Here is a 6,377-nt window from a genome sequence, read left to right as displayed (position 1 = left end):
TAAAACTAAAAATGTCTCAGATATTAAAAGAATATATATGGGTGACATAAATAGTTCAGTTTGAGGGTGCTTGCCTTGCATGCTGCCAACCCGGGTTTTATTCTAAGCACCACAAATGGTCCCTCAATCTCCAGCAGGAATGAGCCCTTTGCACAGAGCCAGGAGTAATCTCTGAGCATTGCCAGATGCGGTGTGCACACATGCACACACACACACACACACACACACAGAAAAGAGAGAGAGAGAGAGAGAAAGACTGATAGAGAGACAGACAGAGAGAGACAGAGAGAGAGAGAAAGATGTGTATGTGTGTGAACTTAAAGTTTCTGGGTTTGTGTATTATATTGTTGATGCTTAGAATTCTAGTTGGGGGCATTTTTAAAAACAATAAAAATCTACAGAATTCTTCTATTTTCAAATCAGTTAAAAATCTACTAGTTCAGTCAGTATACTCACCACTCTATCTGTTTCTTAACCAAGACTATTGATTAATGATAACATGTTAAAGATTAGTCAAATCTCACCTCTTTCAAAAAATCCTATGTAGTTAATTTTATCTTTTTTTAAATAATGTGTTCCACAGTTCACTACTGAATTTTATTATTTTTCATTAAAGCATTTTATTGTCAATTTTTGCCATTTTTAGATTATAAAAATGAGATCATCATCCCTTGATTGTTTATTTTCTCAAGGGGTCTCAGAAATATCTCCATTCATTCTAACCCTGAGATTTTAGAAGCCTCTCTTTACTTGTCCTTCCCAATGGTGCCACATTGGAGGCTCTTTCAGCGTCAGAGAAATGAGACCCATCATTGTTACTGGTTTTGGCATATGAATATGCCATGGTGAGCTTGCCAGGCTCTCCCAGGTGGGCAGGAAACTCTCGGTGGCTTGCCAGACAGGTTCTCCAAGAGGGAGAACTAGACTATAAGATGTTGCACTTCCAGAAGCTTGGTTTAGTCTCTGGATGTTGGCTGTTGATGGGATTACACGGCACTGGGGGCAGTTTGTGGGTGTGACTGCCAAGCTACTAGAAAATGGGGGGTCTGGGTGGAGGAAGACCAGTCCTGATCTGAGCAGGCTTGGAGATCTCAGCCTCGGGTCCTGCACACATGGGTTCTTCTGCCGGGTTCTTCATGGGTGAGGCTCATCTGAGCATGTGGAGAGGGGTCTTGAGCATGACTGTGGCTGGGTTCTGAAGGTCTTTGGATGCTGGGGCTCTGCTCGGGGCAAGGAGGAAAACTCAATTTAATCAATACTGAAAATATTCACTATATTTGTAGCCATCTATACTGAAACTTGACAAGCAATCAAGAGTTTGATACTTACAGTGTGCTGTTTTTGTTCCCTGCACCCCCCACACTTCTCTGCTGAGAACTTTGGTATTACAGGAGTGAAAATTGCTTTACAATTTTTAGGCATAATCTGGAAGTATAGTCAATTAAATGGCCAAAAACCACTAGTGCAAATACGGTCTAGTCTCCTGGATCTTGAGAAATGTCTCAAAGGCATAATTCACAGATATTTTCACATGATTTCTGACAGTTTTAAGCCTCAAACAATGTGTCTGTTAGTGAACATTTTTTACATTATTTCTTATCCATGCTATTTCTCCCCATTTTCTTCTTTGTATTTTCTGGAATCACCTTCAAATAAATTATTTGTCCATAGTCAATTTTTGTGAGAATAAAAATTAAGATAGTTGGTGAAGAATAGGTGTTCACTGGAGGCACCCCAGAGGGGGGTGGGTGAAAGCCACCCTGGCAGATGAAAACCTCCATAACCCAACCACCACCATGTGCATGGCCGCTCTCCACATACTCAGGCTGAGCCTCACCCACAAGTGAACCTTTACCTGGACCACAGGCCTCGGTACTTTATACCACGATACTTCATACCTCCATACTTCATACCACTCACCCCATCCATATATCCATCCACACACCACACTTGATGGGATTCAAAGTAGGAGGCAACAAATCTTAGAGGTAAATATTGCATTATTTCAGCTCTGCCTTTGGGCAGGGATTGGAGTTCACTATTGGTGTGCAAGGCAAACACCCTACCCGCAGTGCTAACCCTCCTGCCCCACTTTTTCTCTTTTTAAATCTTTATTAAAATAGCATCATTGACTGTCAGGTCTGAAACAATCACTTCCTTGTATTGTTGGTGAGGGAGGAAAAGTGAGAAGTGCAGGTGCATATGTACTATTCCTTATTATTTTAATTTTATTTTTGCTTTTTTTTAAATTCATTTTCTTTTTAAATTTAATTATTGAATCACCTTTGTTTTTTTTTTTTTTTCAGTTTTTTGGGTCACACCTGGTGATGCCAGGTTTGATTCCCTCATCCCTCTCGGAGAGCCCGGCAAGCTACCAAGAGTATCCTGCCTGCACAACAGAGCCTGGCAAGCTACCCATGGCGTATTCAATATGCCAAAAACAGTAACAAGTCTCATAATGGAGACGTTACTGGTGCCCGCTTGAGCAAATCGATGAACAGCGGAATGACAGTGCTACGACAGTGCTATTGAATCACTGTGAGAGCAGTTACAAAGCTTTCGGGTTTAAGTCTCGGTCATACAATGATGAAACACCCATCCCTTCACCAGTGTATATTTTCCACCACCAAAGCCCCCAGTATATCCCCATCCCACACCCTCCCCCTACCTGTGTGGCAGATGATTTCCACATTACTTTCTCTGTACTTTGATTACATTCAATATTTTGACACCAACCCACCATTATTAATTCGGGATTTTTACCCCAGTGCTCAGATCTGTCGAAAAGGCAACATTAGACCATTTGTGTTCTATTGCTGATTATGAATAGCATATGATGTTGCACTGTGATAGTGGCCACTCGATTTTGAAATTCTGAAATTTTAATAATTAAATCTGGAGGGATTTCTGCCAAAAGCCGGGTTCTGAGATTTCTTTCTGAGTCTCTGGGATCATGGCTTAAGCCGCTTGATCAGTAGCCAGAGGGTCTGTTCATGGATGGCGACTCGGGATCTCATTGGTGCAGGGGAGGAAAGGGCTGGCTCCACCCTCATCCTGAGAGGCCCCTCATGTCTTGTCACTGCAGGCCCATAATTGGTTGTCCATTGGCCTCTAGAAAATGGCAGCCATCGAGCTACCAGGGGGAACCTGCATTTTATTCGTGCTTTGCCATCACCTTGATTTACTGGTACTTTCAGAAAGATGTATCTATTTAAAGGTTTTTAAATTTTTTTTATGTGTGTCAGTGTTATGATCCTATACTTCAATCTAAGTAATTTTGTATCAAATAATCTTATTAAATGGTTCTTACAAATTGACATCATTATTAATTTGAACTATTTGTATTTATTAGATGATTTTAAGTATATTTATTATTTAATTAGCATACTATGCACAGTGTACGTTTAAAGTATACATGGTCATGTTTTTAATTATAAAAAATATAAAATTGCTGTGGTCAGGATAATGGACCTTAAAACTTTTCCTCGTGCCCTTTTCTAATTCTCTCTCTTACAATTTTCTTCTTATGTACTATATCCTCTTGCAAATATTGTTCTATATTTTGGTACTACATTGTTAGAGTTCATTTTCTAGAATTTTATATCAATGAAAGTGAAATATTTACCTTTAATGCTCAACTTATTTTACTCAGCAATATTCTAAAAGCCATGTTTTAGCATGCATCAACAGTTCATTTATTTTACTACTGTTATTTAAATGTGTAAAAAATCATGATTTGTTTACCCATTTACGTTTGATGGATATCTATCTTATTTGTAGTTGGACCAACAAAAGAAGCTGCTGTGACCATTCATGCACAAATCTTGACACGGCCATATGCTTCTATTTGTTTCTGTTAAATACCTGTGTGGAATGGCAGTGTCTTAAAATGTACACACATAAGAAATTCGTGAACATTTTTAAGACAGTGTCAATTACTTTCCAGTGGAGTTACATTTTATTTGGAAGGTAGTATTAGACCATACCAAGTGATGCTAGGGACCAGTTCTGGGTTGCTCAGGAGTTCATGTGTAATACCTAGAATAGAATAAGGATATACAACATGCAGGGCAAATGGTATACTTTCTTTATTATCTCTCTATCCATAGGAGTTATCACTGTCATTCCATTGCTCATCGATTTGTTTGAGACGGCACCAGCAATGTCTCTCATTGAGAGACTTATTGTTACTGTTTTTGGCATATCCAATACACACGGGTAGCTTGCCAGGCTCTGCTGTGCAGGCTCCATGCTCTCGGTAGCTTGCCAGGCTCTCTGAGAGGGGACGAGGAATCAAACATGGGTCAGCCACGTGAAAGGCGAAAGCCTAACCGTTGTGCTATGGCTCCAGCCATAGGAGTTACTAATTCTAATTTTACATGTAGAACACAATAGCTTTAGTTTTTCCTAAAATTCCCAAAACTAAATTTCCCGAAACTAAATTTCCTTTAGTTTTTCCTAGCCAATATTTTTATCTTTTGTAATATGTATTTAAATTTTTCAAATTACTAAGGATGTCGACCATCATTTTAGGTTGTTAAAAGATATTCATATAACTTCTTTGACAGAATGAATTACAAATTTCTGTTTAAAATATACAAAATGACCAATCTTTTAATATGCATCATATATGATTTTTATAATTTCCTATCCATTTTCTTATTGTTAATTTTGATTTATTGACCATACCTAGTGGTGCCTGGGACTGATTCCTGCCTCTGCACTCAGAAATCTATTCTGGCAGGCTTAGGGAACCATTTGTGATGCCGGGGATTGAACCCTGGTTTATTATATTCAAAGCAAGTGCTCTACTCACTGTAGTATCACTCTAGCTCTATAATTTCTTTTACAATATGTTTTGGCATGCTTTTAAATATATCTACTAACTTCTAAATATAATTCATAGTAAAACTTTTTCTATTACCTTCTTCTTTTGTCCACCTCTATTTTATATCCCAATGCAATTTTTCATGCTCATTTGTCCACACATTTAGTTCTTTTTAAAGAGTGCACTTGAGACTATGCTAATATCTTGTCAGATTTTACAGGTAGGTGCACTTTCATATTCTGTCAAAATTTCTTAGTTTTCCTCTTTTACATTTTTATGATGGCCTATATTGAATTGCAAGTGTGAAATCCAAAGAAGCTGAAGCTAGAGAAATTTCTAGGGATTCCAGAATGCCTTTCTGTGTGTGTAAGTTGCAGGAAAGAGATGGGAAAAATTGCTTTTCTTAACCACCTAAAGGAAATGCCTTTCCTTGTGTGTGAGTTGCAGGTAAGAGATGAGAGAGACTATTTTTCTTACCTTCCAAATTTTTATATCAATAGGCTAATATTAGTTTCACTTCCTCTACCAAAAAGTTCATTTGCCGTTTCTAGTAAAAGGAGACACTAAAAGGGCTCATAATTATTTCTAGTCTTGAATGGAATGTTGCTGTAGAAAAAAGGGTCTTGAAGAAGAAGTTCAATATAACTAAGAAATTAGTGGTGCCGAAATTCTTTTTTGACCTTCGCATTCACTGTAAATTTTCTCCAAAATCAGTTTAACTCAATTTTGGGCATTTCAAGGTCACTTCTCTCACATTTATTTCGTCTAGCTTTAATTTCAGTGAAAGGAAAATGAGGCCAAATCCTTTTCTTATTGTCTTGAAATCCTACTGATACTTTGACACTTACCAAAAATGGATCAGAACCTCTTTGATTTAAGAATAAAAAATAGAAGTATCATGATATAAGTTTTTCCTTTGTTCTTAGAAATCTTTGTGTTTTATTAAAAAATATGAAAGCTGATATTAAAGTTGGTGTTTTCTTATAAAATAACTTCTGCTGCGGTCCATGGCTTCACAATTACCTCATTGTATTTTTATTCTTAAAAGAGTTTAGAGCTCTTACATTAAGCAGCAAATAAATTCTCTTTTGAAAGTTAGGGAGTTGGTTTGTTTTGCTCTTTCATTTTGAGTTTGACAACTTCGGTGAGTTTAATGATATAGGACACCTTTTGAAATAAAGTATAATAATTAAGTCCTGGGGAGTAGAGCAATAGCACAGCGGGTAGGGTGTTTGCCTTGCACGTGACCGACCCAGGTTTGATTCCCAGCATCCCATATGGTCCCCTGAGCACTGCCAGGGGTAATTCCTGAGTGCAGAGCCAGGAGTAACCCCTGTGCATTGACAGGTGTGACCCAAAAATAAAAAATAATAATATTTGGGTCTTGAGCAGGGCTAGATGAATGCTTGAGAAAGGCCAAGATAGCCCTGATGTTCCCGGGTTTTACATTGGTGGAGAAGCTCTACATCCTCAGGTCATAGTATGGAACTTCCTTAATGTTGAGAGCAATTATAGGAGTAGCTAAAGGCTCCTGAGCACAGCTTGGAAA

The sequence above is a fragment of the Sorex araneus genome, chromosome 2, assembly GCF_027595985.1.
Source record: "Sorex araneus isolate mSorAra2 chromosome 2, mSorAra2.pri, whole genome shotgun sequence".
Lineage (NCBI taxonomy): Eukaryota > Metazoa > Chordata > Mammalia > Eulipotyphla > Soricidae > Sorex > Sorex araneus.
The sequence above is the reverse complement of the archived record's forward strand: the minus strand, read 5'-3'. Positions refer to the sequence as shown.